The 24,068-nt window shown below is 43.1% G+C and overlaps 1 long non-coding RNA gene across 3 annotated transcripts; it reads left to right on the forward strand.

Annotated features, from left to right (window-relative positions):
* Positions 1–281: 281 nt before the first annotated feature.
* LOC311421567 lies at positions 282–23,481 on the forward strand. 3 transcript variants are annotated; one of them, XR_014684909.1, is made up of 7 exons: positions 282–325; positions 579–647; positions 6,120–6,374; positions 9,930–10,159; positions 11,075–11,178; positions 12,886–12,983; positions 23,300–23,481. It is a non-coding gene; the product is annotated as an uncharacterized lncRNA (long non-coding RNA). The 3 variants fall into 3 exon arrangements; XR_014684911.1 differs by lacking the exons at positions 282–325; positions 579–647; positions 6,120–6,374 and adding an exon at positions 6,755–8,144; XR_014684910.1 differs by lacking the exons at positions 282–325; positions 579–647; positions 6,120–6,374; positions 23,300–23,481 and adding an exon at positions 6,652–6,722 and having other exon boundaries at positions 12,886–13,598.
* The last annotated feature ends 587 nt before the right edge of the window (positions 23,482–24,068 follow it).

A 24,068-nucleotide genomic window follows, 5' to 3' on the forward strand; every position in this document is an offset into this window, starting at 1 on the left:
GTAACTGTATTTCATGCCACCTCTGCTTTCCAGCTCTGCTGTGGAGTAAAATTCAAGCACGTGCCAGCGCCTGCCCCTCCTGAAGCTCAGGGAGGGCTTTGCTGTTTGCTGTTTTCTGCAGTAGAGAGGGACCTTCGTGGTCTTATCCCTCCAAGGACAGCACCAGTCACTTGAGCAAGTGGTGGTCACCTGTATTCACAGGTGTATGATGTATTCTTAGCACCTGCAATAAATTACTTCTTTTTCTCTTACAGCTTCTGGAAACATTCCCAGTCCCTGGCGTATTCATCAGGACTGTTAGATTTCTGCTGCCGAAAAGAAGGAAGTACCTTTTTTTTTTCTTATTATTTATTAGCATACAGCATAGTGTGAGGGACTGTGCCAGGGAGGGGAACCCCTCGGTGAGAGGCACTGGGTAAACACGGTGGAAATGGCAGTGACAGTCTTCATCACGGAGTGTTAGCAATTCAAACAGCCACGTCAGTCAAAGAATTTGAGAGACGGGATGTAACACAAGCAAAGGGAGGATTGTGACGGTTTGCAAACACTGAGTGAGTTGCATGATTTTTTTTTTGTAGGTGTGTTCATTCTTTAAGTATCTTGAAGGAAATGCAAATGGAATTTATCTTGGACAAGTCTATGTGCAGGTGAGGTCTGTTGGAGCTTTACATTAGATGTAGAAACTCCTTTGCCTTGTAGGAAGAAATATCCAGAGGGCTTTTTGAAATTTGGAGGATATTATCGAAGGCCTGTTTTTGTCTAAGAGCACAGGGAGTATATCACTGAGTCCAAGGGAAGGGGAGTCTTGTGCTATCTATTAATAACAAGCAGAAGAAAGTAGTGAGACAGAAGCAGTGGAGCAAAAACAAAACCCCTGCCACACAAGCAAAGAAGTCACCAATCAAAAGCTGACAAATTTCCAAGATAAAATTTTTGGGTAGTCAAAATGGGCTGATATTTCCTAAAATAACCAATTTTAAAACCTCCATGCTACAAAGGCGATATCAAACTTAACAATTTTAAGAAATTAGGCTAAACATTTTCTATTACCCTGAAATTTTGCCTTAGAGAAATGATAACGTGGAATGAATTTTGTTGGAAAAGAGAAAAGGATGCTGCAGAATTATTTTAGTTAAGATGACTGCAAAGCTAAAAATGAATTCTGGGGCAGCACAATAAACTCATACAAGAATATTAATTCTGCTTCCAATCATCCAAGGAGTTCAGTCACTGAAGCCAGGAGCCCATTCATAGTCTGTCTGATTTCCACGGGCTTTGGGTAAGCCTTGCCAGTGCTATTTTTTCCTGCTAGATTTGCCTGTGACTCTTCAGTGTTATTAGTCAAAATACTTTCTTCAGCAGAGGAGCAGCCACCTCTCCCCTGCTGCTCTGGCTCTGCTGTGGATTGCTCCATCGTACACCGTGCCTTTTTCTCAGTCCTTGTAGGCAGTGCCGAGGGCAGTGCTTGGAGGCACCTGGCTGGGGTGCTCGTTGGGCGTTTGCACAGATAACCAGGCACAAAATCCTGCACAAAATCTGCACAGAGCAGAGGACTCATCTCTGCTCTGGTGTCTTCAAGGAAGTAACCCATCGGTTACGGGAGAGAAGTGCTTGGATTTATACCGTGCATGGAAATAAAAGCAGAAAGGGAGGTCCCGTGGCTGAGCCCCCGGGTACTGGTCGCTGTGCTTTGCTGTGCCACTTGGCCCTCTCCTCCTGTCCATGTTCCCCAGAGATCTGCCTGCCCCTGCGGGCAGCTTGTGTTCCCTTGGTGATGGATGATCCAAGACTTTGAAAATCCCAACCTAAAGACACTTGCATCCAACTTTATAAAGATCCTACTGTGCGGCTGCAGAGAATGAGTGATTTCTATCTATAGCACGTTATGAAGTCCTCGGAAAGCAGGCACTAGGGCAGTGTAAAATGGTTATTTTAGCAGTATCTTCTCTTACAATCGCTTGTTCTGCATCTCCACGGAGGGGTGCCTGGCAGCACACAGCCCCGTTGATTTAAGCTCGCCAGGCTCCTGTGCCGCCGCTCTTGCAGAAGCGCCTGAGCTGCCGTGCAGGGCTTAGCCGTAAACTGCACAGCCCAAGGAAGATGTTGCTTGTTTGCTAGGACAGGATGAAATCACCCCATGTACGTCCTCTGTCTATTGCCTCTCCGGGCAGGGAAAACATAAATGCCTTTCCCATCCTTTTATTTATTGGCTTTTATCCGTTTCCTGGGAAAAAGCCTATTTTTTTAGTACTTTTATGTGCGTGTGTGTGAGAGCCTGTGTGGGGTAGGCGTGTGTGTGTGTGTGTTTAGGAGGTTAAAAAAAATTTCTCGCTGTCAGCAAGTGATGTTACAAACCTGCTCTGACAAGGCTGGTTGTATATTTACAGTTGGTGAGAGCGAAGGCTTCATCAATCTTCACGCTTTGAAAGGGACAGGCCCGCTCCCATGAGCACCTGCTCGGGGAGAACAGCTGAACTGTGACTTTCCAGGGAGCTAGCTGTAAATTTTAGCCATTCCCCCCGCAGCCCACGCATGCTTGAGCTCTTTAACCTTCCCAGGCTGGCAGGAGTCCCAGCAATCAGTTTAGTGCAAAGATGGGGGTTCTTTTTAATTAACCTTTTGTTTCCCACCGCAGGTGTTTCAAAGTTTCTTAATGTTAAAAAGGGAGAGGAAAGAAATTGTTTGCTGAGGTGCGTTCACTCTTTTGCTTTTTCAGTGCTTGGTGATCAAACAGGAGCAGTCTTTCTCGTGTTTCTGCTTCCCATCTGTGTAAGTTTATAACAACATCTGCCGGGGGTCTCTGGCACTGGTTCCCTTTAGGTGTCTGCAAAAGGTGTTCCTGCGAGTGCATTTCAGTTTTGTCCTGCAAGGTCACGTTTCCATCCCTTGCGAGGCACCTGCTTTCCCAACCCGCTCCTCTTTCTCCAGGCAACTTTCTTCCAACACTTGACTCCCTCTGGGGTTGATGTTCTGTTTAATTAGTTTGGCCTCTCGCACCCAGCCAGGGGAAGTTTGATTAGAGACCGGCGGAACACTTCTGCTTCTGCAACCTCCGGTCTTCCCAGAGCACTTGCCTGATGAAGGGAACAAAATCCCCTTTCCTACAGCTCCAGACAGGCCATCCTGCACTGAATGCCTTAGTGGCACAGGGGACAAAGCCACTGAGAAGGCAGTTTAGAAAATGCAGTAGAAAACCAGGGGAGAGGCTGTAGATACATCATGTTTGGGAGGTGCAGCATTATTTTTTAATATAAAAGTGCTTTGTTTTCTACAGGTACGCTTCCCTATTAATAAAGTAAGCTGTATCATTTACTGTGCTTAAGTATTGACAACATTTCCTGGCTGAAGGCTTGTGATGTGAAAACGCAGCTTGTTAAAATTCACAAACACCTCACTCCAGGAGGGAAATATTTCTACACTGTAGGAAAAGGGAAGTATTATCCTCTTTGATCAATAAAATTAGTAGAACAAGAACCTGTTTTATCTCTAAGAAAAATCATACGTGGAAATTTATCACAAGGAAAAAATACATTTAAGCCCCACTTAAAATAATAAAATATATCTCTTAGAGAAAGTTTCAGACTTTTCTGTGTAAGAGGAATAATGGTTTCTATAATTTAATAGGTGCTAAATTTGGTGAGGAGTGCCAGCAAATCCATTTCACATAATGATATTTTATCTCCCTTGAAATGGTCATTTTCACGAATGCCTTTTTATTGGTTCCCTTGTCCCATGAACTGTTCAGGGTGGTGCTGCTAATCCCTCAAAAGCTGAGCATATATAGAGGTAGGGGTGACTAGAGTACCCGATTAATAATGGTGACAAAAAATGGGCAGGAACTGCATGACAGTTAAATGTGCTCCCTATAAATAAAGAGCATTTCTACTTTGACCCTAAGGGCTGTGGGTTTTTAGCACTTGCTTTTGTAGGAGTTAAGGTGGTCACAACTATTAAAAACTAGAGATGACCCCTAGTCATCTCTAAAAAGGAAGATAAAAAATAGGGGCATGTATATGTGTAATGAAGAAGATCTCACTGGAAGTTTGGGCTAGAAAAAAAAATCTGAAATTGTCCTTAAATGAGGGATCTTGTTTACATAGTTCAGGACAATCTTTGTTCCTTGGTAAAAGAATGGATTTATTCTCCTAGGTACCTAATTGCGAATTTGTAGAGCCAAATCTTTTCCTCGTGGAGCTCTGCTGAGATAGACCAGAACATTAGTTATGAAGGTGCAGAAATTTTCAGAGCCCTCACAGTGTGCATTGTATATAAACTAAAACTCATGGTTGCAGTTTCATTCTGGTCAGTACTTTATGCTGACTAGAATCAGTAATCACGGTCTGTGACCACCGTCACAAAAAATAAACTGTGTTTCAGGAAAGGGAATAGAGATTTTTTTTCTTGGTTGGGAAAAAACAAGCAAAAAGTTCCAAGAAAATCAGAATAAAACGGAAAGAAATGGAAAATATACAAGGGTAGGCATTCAAGAGGTAACATATTATATGATATTGTAGTGTGAAACATACATGTGTTATGAAATGGCCAGTGACATTCACAATCAGCACAAGGTTTTTGCTGCCTTCCCTCTTTATGTGCCATATACTTGTAGAATATACACTGTCTGAGTTTTGCTACCCTTAAAATTCTCCCATCTTAAGAGGCCGGTTGCCTTCCTGAGAGCTCCTGCAGCCCTGCCTGTGCGGAGGTAAAAGGATGTGCCAACATTTGGTCTTGAAACAGCAAGAGCAGAATGAAGCAATGAGCAGAAGAAGTGACAAGACAAGCAGTGGTGGGAAATAAAGGGAAGACTGTGAAAAAGGTTATAATAAATAACAAGGAATGTTGCATGGGCCAAAGGAATAATAGATCAGCAATGGAAAGACTCTAAAAGCTGCTGAGGGTTATTTATTGATAGACATTGTGTGTAAAAAAAAATCACTGACAGTTTTGCCTTCATGTTCACAAAGGCAGATGGCAGGGCAGATGCCAGAATGAAAGATAAATTTCCTTTTGCATAAAGAAGAAATATTGAAGGAAACTGAGCAGAGGTGATGGAGAAATTAGAGCACTGAAAGACTGAAAGCATGTGGTCCATGTCAACCCCCTTTCAAGATTTTCAGCAGAGTCAGCGAAAAGCAGGAAAACTGTTGCAGGAAATGAGAACCTCTTTGAAGTCCAGTAATGGAGAGGTTCCTGCAAGTGGCAAGTCCGGAGGTCTAAGGAAGCTTTCCAGGAACTAAAGGCATACAGAAGAAAGTACCTTGCATGGCTGGGAGGCCAATGTGTGTCTTAATCTGGGGTTGCAGTAGAGAAATACTTAGGAGAAGTTATGAGTTTTAATTAAGAAAAACCATCAAAGATTCAAAAATTGGAAGCTGTGCCAATAAAAGAAGAAAACCGACAGAGGCTTTCTGAGGAGTTCATGCAAATCATAAGCCAGGAAGAGCCAAAAGATATAACTTCTGCAGTGGCAGGAAAGGTTGGATATAACACAGTTCAGACGTGTAATCTGGAGTAAAAGTGCAAATGTGGGACATGCGAGCGCCTGGTTGAGCTCTGAGCTCCTGGGTACTTGTGAGGATGCATTGGTTTCTGTGGTGCTGGGTGTGAAGTGGGAGATGGTGCGATGTTGGAGGATCTGCAGGACACAAGATAAAGTGATTATGGAGGTGATTTTAACCAAAGGAATCACAATTCAGACACAAGAGGAACAGAACAAATGCTGCAAGGATTTGAGGGCCCCTAGCATGACTGGGGAACCAGTGAGTGCGAGTCCAGCCCCAGCACTAGCCGGGCAATATTCTGTGTTTCTGCAACAAGATTCAATTAAGGATGTTTGATTCACACATTCTAATTAATTAAAGCTCCAAGCATCCCTGCAGTAGGTAAGTGCAATCTAGGTGGTTACCGCCAGACGTGGTGTATCAGAGTTGCCGATGGTTAAAGCAGGAGGAAATTGATGTCTGGGCGAGTGGCTCCTGGAGAGGTGCTGGCCTAGGGAAATGTGTGGCCCATCCTCTGAGCGCAGCAGGCTTCTGGGCAGAGTTTAGGGGTATAAATAAAGGGGAAAGGGAACCAAAAGGAAGTTTTTTAGGTTTTGATTTTTTTCCCCCTCTCAGTACAGCTCCACAGTAAGGCTTCTACTGCCCATGAGAGGGTGCACCTCGACCTCCTCAGGCCAGCATGCTGGTGAGGAGACAGCTGCCTCCAGCTGTGCTGCTCACCCCCATCTGATTAATTTGTGCCTCGGATGGAAAGAAACAAGGAAAATAAGAGAAAATATGTCCCTTAGATGCCAGCGGGAGGGCTGCCTCCCTCACGGCCAGCACAGCACCCACAGCAGGAGAGCCTGACCCGGGCCAAAGCCTCCTCAGGTAAGGCCTCGAGCAGAGTGAGCGTTTTGGGGGGGTTTCGCTCTGTTTCTGTCGGGAATTGGGGCCCCGTGAGGTGATGAAGGAGCACAAGGGCTGAGACCCGCGGGGGCGCCGAGGCTGAAGCAAGCCGCAGGCTGCCAGGGCGGCCTCGGCCCCTCAGCTCCTGCTCGCCGCCAAGAAACCCCCGGCAGCGCCTCAGTTTGTGCTTGAGCCGCTGCCTGCCGTCCGCCACTAGAGGCTGCTCCACACCTCATTAAATAAACACACAAACAACAATTAACGAAGGAGCCCGACGGCGGGGGCAGCGTGGCCCTGGGGGCCTTGGGGAAGGAGGCATCCGACACCGGGGTGAGGGTCCGGCCTCGGCAAACGGCCCCAGGGCCAGGGCACCCCGGCAGGGAGGTGTTGACCCCTCACAGGTTCCACAAAGCTGCACAAATGTCTATAAAAAACTCACACCCCCAAGTAAATATGTCTTAGAGGTTCTGCTCGGGGAGCCTGGCAATCCCTGGTGGCTTTGTGAGGCAAAGTCTTGCAAAAAATCCATCCACACATGTACCCCGGCTTCCTCGCAAATACCTGCTATCAGCAGAGAGGTTTGCAAGAGATTTTATCTGCGAGTTGAATTCCTTTGTCTCAGAGGAACTGGAGCGTTTGTTGTTGATCAGGCAGCACCCCTGAAATTCATTCCCTCTTCACTTTGGTTTGGAAAAAAAAAAAAAAAAAGACAACCCACAAACAAAACCGGAGATGATACATTCATGTAAATAGCAGCCCTAGTGCTGTAGCTATCACTTTGCCAGGCTGAATGCTATCAGAAAGTGTTGGTGTGCTCTTGTAACTTACACCACAAAAGCTGCGGTTGTTATTAATCTCAGTTCTGCTGTGAGCTGCCGCTTTCACAAAACAATATATAACTTCATTCAAGCATGCTATTGTTGTTGTCTGCCTGGCACTTTAGGCTGCTGTGTGAGGGAACGTTTTATAGGCTCAACATTTACAGTAAGTAAATATCAGCATTTTCACCAGGCTCCTTCGTTCTCTCCCCAAAGCTCAGACTTTATTTCCGCTCCCCCCTGCCTCTTTTGCCACCAACTTGTTCTTATTAGTCTGCAAAATTATACATTTGTCATAAACCTGGCATTCTGCACCAAGGAGAGCCCATAGTGGCTATGCTCACATTTTCATTTTCTATTTTTAATCAATGATGATCCTTTTTTTTTTTTAATTATTATTATTTATTATTTTTTTAGCACTGCTGTGAAAGAATAAAGCTTGAAAGTCTTATATATTTCCTGGAAAAGCCAGTTGCTGTGTACGCTGTTATTTAAAAACAACTACAGCAATGGCCAGACCAGACTCTATGAGGGATTACTCTCACTTTAATTCCCATACTCAGCAGCCCACACTATCTCTCGTTTAGCCTCTGTGCTGCTGAGAGTTAGGGAAATGCTGGCATCCTGTTTTTGCAGAAAGGCAGGGAGACACAACTGCATCCACACTAAATGGCTCAGGGCTTGAGGTTGCATCTTGCCACCAATTTCTGCTCTGAGCACTCTGTTTCCGTGCTGGGGAGATGCTGACCCCAGTTTCCAGACAGATTTTCTCCCAGCGAAGCTCACATAGAAGGTGGGCCTTGCTTGCCTGTTACCTCTGCAAGCACTTCACACAATAAACACTGTTTGCAAATTCAACGCCACAAACAGGCGAGGATGGTAGAGATGTAGCTTGGAGGCTTCAGACTTTACTTGCAAACACCATTTCTCGTAGGTAGGTGTGGTTGTATCTTTGTGGATAGCTAGGAGGGGACTGGAGTCACAGATACATTGAGCAGTCATCTTTGACTTTGAGGGGGAAAAAAAGAGACCTGACACATCAAATACGAGAAGTCAAAAGGCAGCCATTCAGTTAGGAGACTACAGAGGGAACATTGCTTGGACCTGTGGATGGAAGAGGATTTTCAGGGGAAAAAAAAAAGCCACTGTCAGTTTTCTTGTCTGTTCTAAGCAGCGCTAGTGGTAGGCAGCATTGCTGCTCTGCCTTTTAGTAATTTTATGGACCTGGTATTTTAAGGCACCAAAGGGAACGATGATGTTCATTCGACATGTGAGATTATAAAATGGTGAAGTGTTTGTTTGCATGGCCTGGGTTGGTAATGTCTACTTTAGAGAGCTTGTTGTTTTATTACCAGCTTTCTGGTGGAGAATAGTGGAAAGAGAGAAATAGGAGAATTATTATCGTTTATTTTGTTGCAGTTAGGTTTTTATGAAGATAGGTATACAGATGGATATATAGATATGCACGAGCAACTGCAAATGTAAGATGAAAATATGGGATTTGCATGCCAAAGCTGAATTCCTGCCAGTCTCTGAGTCCTTTCCTAGGACTATATTTGTTTGCTGAAGAACATCAGTGGTTTGCTTTAATGAAGTATAAAAAGTGGTACAAAAAAGTAATGGCAGAGATGAGTAGATGGACTGTATGGGAAATGCAAGTTCTCTTTCAGCATTTCATCACTGCAGTCATTGTGTGCCAGTTGGATTTTTTACACCTGGGAAGGGGTGTGTAGATACTTGAGCGTTTGGGAATGGAAGTCTCCCAGACTGGGTTATGTGGTAGTAGCAACGTGTACGTGTATACACACACACACACACACACACACACATATATATATATTTACAGCCATATAGGCATCACTCCTTGCCTTCTTACCCTGGATGCTGTTTCTGCATTGTGAAATATTCCCCTTGTTTTCTTTTTCTGGAAAGTCTTCCAGTAGCGTTTGCCATGTTTATAGCTTTTTATGGGACTTGCAACTCTGGAGTTTCATTGCCGCTCCATAATCAATGTTAATTCTCCCCATTTTATAGTTTTAAAAATGCACATGCTCTCCTCTTACCAACTCTGTAAAATGCCATTAGTGTGTCTTGGGATTATCATATTTTGTTTACAAATGCCTTGCTATTGTAAGCCTCTGTCTTTCTATGGTACAGTTACTAGAAAATGGATTAAAATTAAATGAACATATTGCTTTGTTTGTTTGTTTTTAATGAAAGCTGTTTTTTCCAATTAGCTCCCTATTTGATCAAAGATTGCATCTGAGTTAATTGTATGTTTTTGCCCAGTTCATGAATCTTTCTGTGAGATAACATAAAAGATAATGGGTCAAATTTTGTTTACATTACGACCCGTGTGAACTCCATGGTGAAGCACACACATACCTCTTTCCCAGAGCCTAAGCAGTGCATGAAAATGTGCCTGTAAACTAAATTAATTGCACAACAGTGGGCATGCAGCTATTTGATGTTGGCATGTCTCACTTTTTCAGGAGAATTTGTATGCCCAGCTCCAATTGACATTCAGTCTTCTCAGTCACCTACTGGATGAACTTTATAGCCTTTGCTAGAGGCAAGAGATTGCCCACAAGTTGCCCGTGTTACCTGTTATTATCCTGAGTGCCATGTGTGTAATGGAGAAGCTCTGCTTTGAACTGTCTCAGTTGACAAATCTCACAGCCATCTTTCAAATGCTCTTGTGCCTTGTTTTGTTTTGCAGTGCTGTGCCAGACTTCAGACTGTCCCTCTTCCAACCACGTTCATGAAAAGGTGAGAGCACTTTGTGACGCGTGGTTGATACCAGTATTGCCCACAAACCTCATCACTGCCAAAGTAGTCATGGACCTGCCTGTGATATCCCCCATGGGCATTGTTACCAGGACCACTCTCCAGCTGCTATGTCTCTTAGAGACCATCGCTGTCTGTTGGTGTGATGGCTGTCTTAAACAGGTATTCTCTGACCTTTTGGGTTTTATACTGTTCCATTGTATGACTTCAGAATCAGTTTTTCCATCAATAACTTCGTAGATATTACTCACAGCCTGGTGATCGTTGCTGGAGGCGCCCACCTGTGTTGGGATAGACATAGCCACAGAGAAATTGGTACAGAGGTTTGATGACCTGTGTTAAGCAGAAAAGAGAGCTCACTGCAGCAATTGTATTTGTGGCATGCTGTCAGTAACCAGCTTCCTGATCACTTGTGTGACAATATCACAATGAAGTTAGTAGAAATCAGTCCTTTTCGGTTGCTTATCAGAGGATGGTGCTCTGTTTTCCCCATTAAATGTTTGGTTGGGAACTCCAGTATCTGCAGATGACCTGAAATATATAAGCCCTTTATCATATATTGCATTTAACACTGCTTTTCTTGCTTTAAGTAAAATGTTCCCAACCTACTGGCTGATATTTCAATGTTAGTACTCTTTTGGCTCTCTGGTGAAAATAACCTACATGTTTTATGATACTGGTGTTTGTGGTGCTGTGACAGCGTTGAGTGACACATCACATTCTGCTGGGTTTGCTATTGTGAAAATTAGATTCTATTAATTTGGTTAGCAACATTCAAATTGATTATTGTCCATGAAAATGATAATTGGAAAATCAGTTATTGATTAGCATGAGACTTGGATTCCATACGTCTCAGCATAGCTGCAACTTCTTTGAAGAAAATCACTTTTGGTGACTCCTGACGTTTTAACTAAGGAATGTTCTCTCTGTTTAATGCGCTTTTTCCAGGGTGGATCCTTAACCATCTTCTGTCACAGGCTACAGATACTAGTCTGGATAGTAAATATGAAATCTGTGTTGATCTCTGCACTGCTGACACCTATTCCTTCATTTCTTCTTTGTGCTCTTGCTACCTAGACATTGTATCTGACTCCTTGCAGCTTACCTCCTGGCCTAATGATAGGTAACAACAGAACAATTCATCCAGGAACAACTTGTTCTCTACCTGCTTGGATGGGGAGGTAAGAAAATGTTCCTAATTCTGAATGGAATGAAGTGCTGCTCTATTGCCACTGCCAGCCAAATAAATACAAAAAAAAAAAAAAAAGCATATTTTTATGTTTACTATTAAAAGCAAATGTAATACATACTTTTTAATAATTACTGTTGCACTTATATTAAGGGACCTTAGCTGTAGACTTAGTCATACTTACGTAGAGGCTATAAAAAAAAAAAGAATAGTCAAAAGGAAGTTGTCTCTGTGATGAACCCAATCTGTTACTTGAATATGAGTGGAGCTTCTGTAATTCTGATTGCAGACAATCCCACGTAATTCATTGTCAATGTTGTTGTTGCTCCAAATTGATACTACAATAGCAGAGATGAATCTGACCCAAAGCATCTCTCTAGTGTGTTTCCTTATCAAATTATTATGTTTTGTTTCCATTCCTTCCACGGAGTGCTTTTGCTGCTGTATCTTGCAGCACTCTGCAGGGACGCCATGAGGGTATTTTGCAGAGACAATGTCTAGCTTTGCTTTCATTTCTCTTAGGAGAGAGCACCTATGATGCCTTTTTGGCCTATATTTCATATTGTTTGTGTGCATAACAGGATCGGATGATTGAAACCTACTACCTGGGATCTGAAATGAATTGTTTGCTTTCTCATGAAACGTTACGCTTCTGCAATTCCTTCCCCTTTGCACACATATACATATGCGTGCATTCACACAGACACACTGGGGCTTCATCATACAGCAAATTGCTTATACACATGTAAGCAAATATCTTCTCAAATCATCTCTTATCACCAAGTGGGGTGTGGTGCTTGTTGTTCAAGGGGTTGAGGTTGCCTTTCAATCTGCCAGGGCCAGCCTGACACCAAAAATAAACAGCATAAGCCTGGAACGGTTGTCACAAGGGGCAGAGAGAACTTGTCAGGCAGGAGTGTGTGAGCCGGCAAGATGATAATGTGGCATGACACTTCTGAAATGAGACACCGGTTGCCATGGTGAGGAGTCAGGAGGGACTATCTCTCCAGAGGCTGAAATAAAACATGCTTTAAATGATGTTTGATTAGAATTTAGATCATGTAACTGAGTGGCTGGACCCTTTTTTTTTTTTTTTTTTTTCCTTTTTCTTCCCCCCTCCCTTTACTTGTTGTCGTCGTTGGCTGCTGGCAGAGTTCACTTTGGGAAGAAAGGGCTCTGGGTCCGGAGCAGCCCCAGCTGTCACCCCCCTTGCTCCACCACTTCCAGCGTGCTGAGAGGTTACTTAGTTCCATGCCCAGTCAATTATGCTCCTTGCTAACTCTGCTTGCATTTTCCACTTGAGTCCATCATAGTTTAAACCAGTTAAAAATGATTCCCTCTGTTCTGAAAAACAGTTAATCAATAACACCCTGAGAATATTTCTTGTCTTCGTTTGCTTTCCCTGACTGGTCTACTCCAGGTATCCGTCATCTTGTTAATACATATTTAAAATACAGTCCGTAAAGTCTCACGCACAATATCCTTGGACTCTCCATATTAAAAGAGGGTGTTAGTGTGTGTATATGTGCCAGTCTAAATGGTAAAAGGAACCTGAAACAGAAAACATTTGAGAGAATAACGCAAAACAATCGTCCTTGTGGCCTTGTAAACGGAATGGGATTTTAAAAAGTAATTATAGCTTTCTTAGCAGTTTAATACAGCACAGTACTAAATGTATTTTTCATGTCTTTCCCAACAGAAAAGAGTTGGTGCTGGGGTACAGAACTTTCTAACTGTGTGGTGCTTGTTGGTGTATCCTGCCATTTAAAAACCTTGAAGCAGGTATCCGATACATGGGTAAGTCTGTTGGAAAGTAATAATCAGACAATTCCTGTGTTGCCTGGACAAAAGCACTCTGCGAAGAAGGACAAATATGCCATGTTCTGTTAATTTCAAGATCATCTGAAGGCCAGCTGTTTCTTGATGTAAATCAACTAGCTTTGCTGGTGCTAACGCACACAGAGTACCAGGGCTGAAATTTTTTTTAGGTTCCATCTCTACTCGTTTGTAAGTGGAAAGTACAAAGAAATTTTTATTTTTGGTTGCTGGAGTGATCTGAGTTTGATGACTCTCTGTTGGGAGTCATTGTTAAGTCTACAATGGACAAGTCAATGAAGAAACAGGTGCCCATCTTTTTCACGAAAGGCAGAAACTCAAATAATCATAGGTACACTACCATAGCATGCACTAGGTGGAGATACTTTGTGCAATGGTAAAATTCCTATGCAACTGTGAATGGAGGTGTATGTAGCTAATAATGATATTCTTATATACACAGTGCAAATGAGCTTCCCCTTTATCAGCACATTTAAATTGTGGTCATTTGCTTTGGTAATTGAAATAGTTACACCAGGCCCAAGAACGTGTGACTACAAGTACACTTTTCTCGGCTATTAAAATCTCTATGCAAGATCATGCTGATTAGAGTCTCTATTGTGTGTTTTTGGAAAAAAAAAAAAAAAAAAAAGACTACGTAGTGGCTATGCATGAGACGGAGTATATTCTAGGAGTCACACGATGTCTTGTAATTTATGAGAGACAAAGAGGTACATTAGATATTGTTAGAATACATAATACTCCTCTGGCAATAATTTATTCGGCTTGCAAGGTTAGGATCTCCATAATTCTTGGTTGCACTCTAATGAAGACTGCTGATACTCATTATATATTTTTGTGTACATTAGAGGTACCTGTGAATATATGGATACTGTACTTGCCTCCTGCTACCCCACTACTCATGGAGCTGCCAGGGGGACTATATTGTGTGGGCCATTTGTCTAAATAGTCTGGGGAAGTGCATGAGCTGTATTGGCTTCTTGTCAGAGGTTCTCTGTAACTTTGTGCCCATAAAATCACCTTCTGCAGCTTTAGCCTGCTTTGCTCCTGCTATTAGATCACCCCTGGCTTGAGGGTGATACAAGCATCATCAGGAATTCATGATCTTCAGCAGAACATGCTGTTCATCTGCAAATCCAGACAAAACAGATAGATATTTCCCCAGAAGTTTTAAGTTGGGCACTCAAACTTGATTAATTTGTTGGTGTGATGGGGTGGAGTGGCCTGGACTGAGAGGGGGGAAAGAGAAGAAGGGAAGAAATCAAAACTTTTATTCGCCTCCAAATTCAGTGACTTTCCATAAAACTTTTGCTTCAAAATCACTTTGATTCCACCCATAAAGTCATTTGCAAGTGATTTATTACCATCTGACAGCTCACTCCAGGAATTTTGGTGGCATTCCACGGGTCCTTTGAGCTTTATGTTCAAATTTAATGGTGATCACTGCAGCCAGATGGATGAAGAATATCCATTTCTTCACCACTGTTCTTGTATTGGCCTCGGGGATTAGAAAAGTAGGTCTTTTATTTAGTTACACTGTCAGCAGCAATTCTGATGTGAGTTCAGTTGCTCAGTTTGGAGTTCAAATGTTCCAGTCTGAATACTACAGCAGCACGGGGCTGGAAAGCATCTTGAAAACTGCTCTGCTGCTTGCCCCATGTCTGCACAGAAAACTGCCCAGGGCCTGTGATGGGCATTGGGTCTGAGTAGCAACAGTGAGGTGGATGTAAGGCCACAGGAGAAAGGGAGAATCCTTTCTGAAAGGCAGCAGGATGAACTGAGAGTGCTTGGGTGAGAACCTTGCTGAAGGCAGCACACGTCTTTGGACAGCACACTCCGTGCTGTTGAGGAGCAGCAGGGGAGAGGTGGTGGGGAGAAGTAGGCAACAGTATTGGATGGAGCAATGGGACATGTCATGTGCTGTGTCTTGCCCAAGAGTAAAAATTCTTTGTTCCTGTAGTCCAGAAGATAGAAAAATGTTCATATGCATAATGCAATGGAAATAAATTGGGAGAAGGAACTTGGAGTGAGGAGTTTGATGCTACGAGAGCTGGATGAATAGGGGCAGTGAGGACAACATTGGAGTAATGAAAAGAAAAATGGTTTTGAATGGGGAAGCCTTAGTTTATCACTCTGTTTATGGGTGGGTTTCTTCAGTTGGAGGCTTCACTTTTGGCCTCATTTTAAAACCAAGATATTTTTTTGCTTAGCTCATTCCAATGTGTTCACACTTAAGAATCAGTGGCAAGGATGGGGTTAAAATTATTTATCTATAGGGCTTTTTTGTGCATATTAATTAGGTGTTGCTCTATTTTATCGCTATAGTGCACTTTGTACAGCAGTTCTAAAAACGCTTTAAGTAATGTTTGCTATGCATCCTGCAGTCTAATCTACCACATAATTTAGGTTATTCATGCCATGGAATTTACTTAACACTGACGTAGAAATTAGCCCTAAAGCGCTGGAAGATTCCAGGGCTGCTGATTATGGTTGCCTGATAAGAGCATAGGCCTACAACGATTTTATACATTGTTTTCATCTAATAGTTGATCTATTTTTGAAGGCAGTCAGCATTTTGATCACATAGACACCCATTATGACCCTCACCACCAGTACAGAGTCAAGAGAAAAGCCATCCTTGCGGGCTGTTTTGTATGCAAGGCTACAATACTAAACGTCAGATCCTGTAGCAATACTGTGTCTCTGGCCCTGATTCAGTCAGGATCACTCACCACAGCAGTGGCACTACTTAAATAGCGAAAAGTTGTTTCATTGCCCTTCCTGATTTGGGCCTCTAATAGCTGTGGAGTTCAGTGAAATGGCTTCTGTCAGTACGGAGGCTGGTGTGCCTCTAACCTGGTGCCAGGCTGGTGCTGAAGACAAAGCTCTCTTTGACCATGATGCTGAAGGTAGAGACAAGCTGCAGTCATCCTCAATCCTTCTGCAGCTCTGGAGGAGGCAGATGCTTAGTGTGGAAATGTTTGCAGATGTAGGGACCATGAAGACGTCTCTCTGGATTTCAGCAAGGCCAGGATTTCACGCTTGGTCCAGAGCAAGGTGATTGGCCTTTTCTTCTCAGCTGTTTGGGTGACAAGAGCCTGGTCTCAGGTGATGTTAAGTCACCGTGGCTTCTCTGAAGTTACGTCAGTTCAATCCATTTGTAGATCTGATTCTCCCATTTTAGCCCTGTATAAATAGATATATATATATTAATATTTTGTTACTACAGAACTATAAATCTCAACAGATTGTCTCTTTGAGAGTGCTCGATTTCTGCATATGGCTGTTTAGAACTTACTCTGCCTATTGAACCTGAATGCATCTAATCAGCTTCTGGTTACAGGACTCTACAGGATAATTAACAAAAAAAGGCAAAGAAGAAATCATCCAGAAATTATTAAACAGCTTCTTCAAGTACCTTCTGTGGAAACTGATTTTTTTTCCCTTGAACCTTATATTAAAACCTACAAGATTCCTCCATGGGGAATTTTGCAAGTTTTCATTTTCCCACCATATTTCCAAACCATTGTCATCCTTTCATGTATCCTTTTCCTTTGGCCAAAGCACATACAGCTTTGCCACAACATTTGCATGTGCTGTTGTAGCACAAAGCTCTTCTGATCCCACATCAGGTGTCAAATCTTTAATATGATTTCCTACATGTTTGACTAATCAATGAAGAACATCATCATGAAAGATAATTTTACCCTCTGGCACTTCAGGGACGGGATAATGAGGCCTGGTGTTTTCCATTTTTTATTCCTCCACAAGAATCTACATTTTTTAGTCCCAGCTAATTGATTTAAGTTCATGGAGGAAGGTTTTTTTCCCTTTCCCTTCCAGTATCTTGGATATTAATGGATTCTAGTGAGCTAGCAGAGCTGTGTGATCAGTATGTTTAGAGATTCAATACACTGCTGTTCTGACCTTTCGGAAGCCAGGGGAAAAGCATTAGGCCCAGCATGTTGATCCCACATGAACACCGAAATCTCAGGCAGGTTGGAGCTTCTTGAACTGGCTGGAGGTGTGTGGACTTTGTGCAGCAAGGGAGGTTTGATCTCAAATCCTTTGCTGAACAGGAGGTAATGTATTCTCATGACCCAGTAAGAAGTGGGGAGATAAATGACCTTGCTTAGGAAATGGTGGAAGGCAGACGGGTGGAAGCTGAAGCTTTCAGAGATCAGGCACCCATGCATTGCTCCAAAAACCCTGGTCAGAAAGCATAGCACAGCAGGGAGTGAGTGCTGAACCATGGACACGTGCCAGGTCTCTGAGCTCCTGCTCCCCTGATTTCATCGGAGAATCATTGCCCTGTTCTTTCTCAGCAGGCTGTGAAGCTGCTGGCTTTGGAGGAGAGCTGGGCAGGCTCCTCACCGATCATCTGTGGGGCTGACGGAGTGGGACACAGCCCTTTTCCAGCAGTAGCTGAACTCCATCCATCTCAGCAAAAACGTTTGTCTAAATATCTTTTCCTGAATTTGTGTGAACTAACAAGTACAAAACCGTTTCACTTAGTGAGGCACCAATGATAGCATTTATCAGCTAAACTGTACTCCATGAGGTATCCTCTCTTCTCACGTCCTTGGCAGGTGAGGTCCAAATTTCTTTCTGAATGAATGAGTGAGCAAGAGATGGAGAGGACAGAGCTTCAGGGCAGCCAATTTGGGGGCTGCTGGCGTCTTCGGCTGAGCAATCTCTGTCCAGCCCCTCCTTCACCACGCTGCCCACGCAGGGCAGGTTGTGTGCAGTGTCCAGCATTCCTGCCTCTCCTGGGCGACTGAATGAATGTATTCAAAGGCTGTTTCATCACTTGGCAGCGATGTGACAACAAAGCTCCTGGTGCAAAATGCGGATGTTTCCTGGTCACCGATCCCATAGGTCCACTGGATGAGACCCGAGAAGGAGTATGTTCCCACTGTAGTGTGTACCTGAGGCTCTAAGAAGTGTTAGACTTCTTTTTATGAATAATTTGTATATTTCTTCTGTCTTTTACTACCATTAACTAGAGTTATTTTTGTATTATTATTTTATTTTAAGGATGGGAGCAGCCTATGACAGATTTGTTTAGGGTTGGCCCTATTCATAAATTAAGCAGCAGAAAAAATTTAATTTTTCTTATAAGAAAAGCCTATAGCTCCTTAAATTGCTCATTTAACATCACTGAAAAGTAATACTCCACTTTAGAATGGACATCGTATTAACTTTAAAAGGCCTATTTAAAGTGACGGTTGTCAGTGAGTGAAAGCCAGATATGGTAATTTCGAGTTACAAATCAGAGTGAGGAAACTGTGGAATGGACAACCTTGTTAACACAAGCGCGACGGAGGAAGCACCGGGGTCAGAGTGCCAGCACGGAAAGGAATAAAGACACAGCACCAAAAATATGTCCTATAATTAGGGCAGCTGTAAGAGTCAAGGTTGAAGATTCTTCACCATGACATGTCTGATATAGAAAAAGTGATAGCCAAGAGTAATCACTTAGAGGCACCGAGCCTTAAAGGAGCAGCACGGCTCGTCCCCTGCCAGGGCAGGGAAGCCTGGAAGACAAAGGACAGAGGGACCTGGGGTGGCTCCAGAGCAGGGTGTGTGGGGAAGGGTAGGGAGGAGCTGGGAATTTCAGGGGTCAACACTCAAAGGGTCCATAGATGAGAAAAGAGATCGCTTATCAGAGAGGTTTTCTGATCACGGTGTGGAACAGCGGCATCTCAGGGGGCAGGAGGGGTCTGATGGGTGCTTGTGGGGGTACCCAGGGCTTAGGTGGAAGTGGTGAACCCCTGGGGACACCGAGGGAGGAATGTGGCAGGGGGATGCTGAATCTGTGCATGTGTCCGTGGGCAGGTAAAGATGTGCATGGGTACATGGGGAGAAGCTGGGGCAGGATTTGTGGGCACACGACTGTACAGACGTTCAGAGGGCACAGAGGCCACAGGCACACCTCCCGCTGGATGAGCAGCAGATGTGGGAGGCAGGGTTGCTCCTGTGGGAGCCTTTGTGACCTGGGGAGTGCGTGAAGGAAAGGTTTGGGAGCCTTCCTCGGCATCCTCGTGGGGCTGAGCAGGGGGAGCTGGTGTGACCTGGCCTGGGGTGGGTGGGTGGGTGGCCAATGCCCAGAGGAAGATCCCTGGCCAGCTGGGTCGCAGTGGGGCAAGGAGATGTTTCTATTAGTGGAGGACACCTCCTCGGGTGACTCCGGCTTTCTGGGAGTCCTTTGGGATCTGCAGACACCCGCCTGGCTTTCTGCCTTCTCCATGCCACTCTGGGCAATGGTTGGAGCCCCAGGAAGGTGTCACAAGAGGAGCCTGTTCGTCTGCTGCCTGTCCTCTGGGATTGATCCAGCCCCACCAGCTGGTGAGGAGTGACACAGGCACACACTGTTTTCCCGTTCTCCCCGCCTCCTCCATGGGATCCACTTGAAAGGATAAAGGAAATTCAGGCTGAACGAGTGCCGTGCTCCCCAAACACTCTTCTTTCTTCCCATTAAAGTGCATTACACGAGAGCTGGTGTAATTTAATGTAACCCATCTCCCCGAGCTCCCCCGTTGTGCATCTGAGCGCTCTTGGGCTGGACCAGGCACCTGTGGTCTCTGGGAGCTGCAGTGCTCCCTCTCCCCATCCACGTTTCTGAATAACCCACAACATCTCTCTGGACAAGCCCATTCCCTGCTTAGGCTGAATGCTTCCTTGCGGTATTTAAAGGTTTGTAAGTAATAACCACGAGCCCTTGAGAGAAGGACTCTTTGACCTTGCTTTGGGCTACTGTCTCCCCTCCCATTGCTATCATAACGTAGATTTGGTCGCCTTACATCAATTTTTGCCTACCTGCTTGGAGAGCCAAACCTTTCTTCAAGGGCAGGAGAGTCAGCCTGCCTCTTTGGACATCTTTGGTATCCATCGGTAGGTTTGCAGCGTGGGTTTCGAGGGCTGAAGGGAAGCAGCCTTTGCACAACCCCCTGAGCAGAGTGGCTGTGGCACTGGACAAGGATTTTGCTGGCAGATCAAAGGCTGAGTCGTTCAGCTTCCCACGCAGCCCCTTTGTCAGCCAGTTTATTTTGCCTTTGTCTTTGTCGACCTGTACTTGGGGACGCTAATTCGATTTTCCATTGAGAGGTGCGGATATCTATATTATTTTCCTAAAACTCCAGAGAATATTATAAATTTCTTTTTATTGCTTCCAGCCATGTTATTTAAAGTAATTAACCTTAATTTATAAATTTTTATATCAAACTGCCTTTTAACTTTTAGAACTGGCAGGAGAAGTCCATTTCCCAGGGCTCCTAATAGTTCTCCATTTAATCAAAATTCATCCATCAGATTCCAGTGTTAAATCATCTTTTAATTGGGAGTTACATTCTGGTTAATAGTTTTATAATTCGCCGCCTCTAATAGTTTTTACCACAGGGATCTACTCCATTTTTTCTCACTCTATTATTCCTGGTGTTCAGCAGGGACATTTTAAAAACGTTCACTTCCCCTGCCTGTTCTTTGTGATCTCATTAATTCTTGATAGCAAGTTCCCTTTCTCCTCATTACTGGAGCATAACTACCTTTATCACTAGGTGAAACCTTACTCATTTCTACAAGTGCTCTCCTTTTATTTATTTATTTATTTTTGGTTGCCTCTTCAGAAAACAATCTGCCATTTATTTCAGCAAATAAGAATATTGTTTATGGTCTCTGCGTTTGACATTATTGAGATTTCAGACTGGAGATGTTGGGGGCAAGAACTTTCTCTAGCTTAGTGTTGGCTCAGTGTGGGCCTTGGTGTTAGTTAGGTTTTCTAGGAGATACTGCCCATCAAAATATGAACTATTAATATAAAGGGAACTGATTGACAGGAATCACTGATCTTTTTGGAGACTCATTTGCTGTATGCCTTAATGCCCTTTTCTCATAGCGTGTTCTGCAAACTGCTGCTGATGTCCGCCAGCACGGAGGAGCAGGATCGGGCCTCGCCAGTTTTCGGCACCAAATTCTGGTTTCCTTGCACGTGAACCCCGCAGTGCAGCACTTGGTTGTCAGGCACGCCGCATGCAAATGGCCTCGCTCGATGCAGCTAAGCAGTTAGGGCAGTGCTACATTAGCTTGGTATCCTCCCAAAACAATAAAAAGAGCCCAAGGAGAAGTAAATAACGTTGTATACGAGGTAGTAAAACCACACTTGTCGTTTTTCAAAAAATGCCTAGAATTAGCGTAAAATTAAATTTGAAACCTTAATTCTCCAAGGGCTGATTCTCAATTTGCAGATCCACAAAACCTCTGCAAATTACCCTACCAATCCTACTGACAGTCTTATAGGAATATGTTATATTGACTACCCAAAGTCAGCCTGTGCAAAGAAGAGTGCGTTGTAAAGTGCCACTGGTAAGGGGAAGGAAAGACAGTCTCCCAGGTTTGTATTGTAGGCCCTTGAACAGTCCTGTAGAATCATTTCGTATATAACTTCATGGAGGAAAAATAGGATGGACAAGTGTAGACAGAATTATTATACAATTATAGTGGTCCTCAGAATAACTGTAACACTGTCCACAGCCATTTTTATGTCTCCATAAACTCCTACTGCTGTGGTATTCTTTTAGCCCTTCTTTCGCCCCGTGCGGTAATGTAATAACTTTTCCTACCTAACGTATGCATCAGTGCGGTAATTTGATATGACAATGATTACGAAATACTCCAGCAGTTTTAATTGACTAGTGTTGAGATCATATCGCCAGGAACAGACAAGATCTTATCTCGTGTATGACTTCCATCCCGCCTGTTACAATATTTATGTTAATAAGGATCACAGACATTAGCCAAGTATAAAGTCCTCAGCTATGGTAACTACATCTAGAAGCAAACAATAATTTCACAGACTGCTGGCCATCCTTTCCTTCCAGCGCATTACTGATAAATAAATAAATAAAGAGTTAGCTTTTTTGCTAGGTACAAAATACATCTAATGAGTTTTTATGTCTGGAACCTAGATTTCAGGATTTATGTGAAATATTACAGTAATGCAGCAGTTAAAAAGTCCCCAAAGCTTGATACTGTATCTGAAGAAATTACCATAGAAATCTAAACCAGTATTATCCCTCTTGTATGCATAGCAGGCATACTATTACCTCCTCTTTTGTTGCTGCTGCAAACATTTACTTGGAGAGACCTTATTGTCAATGAATTTTTGACAGAGGTCAAAGTATTTCTGAGTGAAATTGAAAGAGGTCTGGGACATGTATCAAACAGCTGACAGCATCAACAATAGTGTGTTTACTCATCCTGCATGCTGGAAAAATTAATTAAAAGTGTTTGTGAGATGTTTTGAGCCTGCAGAAGCCGTATATGCTTTTGGTAATGAGCATGCTGCTCTTGTCTCATGTTGGAGGAGGCACTACAGCCAGCAATAGATCTGCTGACGGGAGATGGTTGAGGTTTTTTGGTGAGGATATTTAGCAAAACCGTGATTGATTGTAGCGCTGAGTCAGTGTGCAGCTTGGGTGGGAGCCCCCATGTATTTTGTTTCCTACTGTCAGCAGTGACACGAGTGCCATCCATGAATCAACCTGTATTATTTTACATCTAAGATTTTTAAAAAGGTCCAAGACTGCAAGTTATCTGACACATCCGTTATTTTGATAATGTTATAAATTCTTCCCATCATTAAGAATCTCATTCTGACGGGAAGTCAGTCATTGAAAAACCATGCAGAAATGCAGCTGATCCAGCGCATCGCTCTGTCATGTGCCCGTTCTGTTAGGACTTCAGGGATCTTAGCACATGCTCAAATGCTATCCTGCAAAGAATGAAGACCTCAGACACAGAAATCCAGACACGTATAACTGTTCCTTTTTTTTTTAAAATTATTATTTTTTTAATTTTGACTGATGTACACTCAGGGCTGAGTTCTTGCAGTACTTAACCTCCTACTACTTTTGGGTCATTTTAATAATGGGAGAGTACCACATCCTTTTTGGTACTGACACTGAATCCTCTCAAAGGCTTCACAAACACTTATGAAAAATGTGCAAGACTTAATGAGATGTAATAACTGTTTTATAGACTTTTTGAACTTTCCTTTGTTGTCATCTTTGAGAAAGCTTTATCAACCCCTATGTATGTGAATGTTTGCAAGTGCAGGAATATAAAAAATAATATCAATCAAAATTAATTTGATTGTTTCAGGGTTATTTCAGTAGAATGTGACTTATTTTTTTAAGGAGTCTTTTATTATTATTATTATTATTATTATTTTCTGTGCAGTTTTTCATTGTTTTGCAAATAACATTGTATGTATCTTACAGGCATGGGAATTTAGGAGGCTTTGTCTAAGCCAGAGTCACTGAAGACCTTGGATTCATACTGTCAAGTCCTGGCTGTTGGGCACTGGCAACGATAAGCCTCCCCGGAGCCTCTGAAAGTGTATCCTGTACTTTATCCTGTACGTCCCTCATAAATAAACCCGTTGTGAAATTAGTGCTTAAAATGTGTTCCAGACCTGAGCCAGCAGGCTCAGCACCTTGCAGCATCATGCCCCAAATTCAGATAAATCCCATCAAAGATGCAAATTGAAGATTGGTTGGACATTAAGACCAGCATCTTTCATTTCATGAATGTCTATATATACATACTTTTAATATTTGGCCACTTAAAATATTCATCTAGTATTTTCATTCTGTTACTCTTCACTAATGCATTTTTAAACATGTTCTCTTGAATCAGCCCAGTCTCCTGTTTCATGAATCCTTATCTCTGTCCTATGGGCATCTATATCCCTGCCCTAATGTTCCACTGTACAAGTACTGAGCTGTTCATAACCCTAATCATACAAAAACAGATGATTCATTACTGAAGTGGATGAAAGAAGGCATTAAATATTGGCATAAAGAGAAAAGATAAACTGGTAGTGGACGGTTCATCTCTATTAGCTAAAGTGTTTGGGGAGACCACAGAAATAAACCTAGGGTTATAAATATTGCCCTTGATTAGGAACCTGCAATGAAATCCAGGAGAATGAACTTCTGTGCCCTATTTAAGCCAGCAGTCTGCCTGCGTGGCTCTCACTGTGGGATC

This window comes from Aythya ferina (genome assembly GCF_964211825.1).
Source record: "Aythya ferina genome assembly, chromosome: 19".
In the NCBI taxonomy this organism is placed as follows: domain Eukaryota; kingdom Metazoa; phylum Chordata; class Aves; order Anseriformes; family Anatidae; genus Aythya; species Aythya ferina.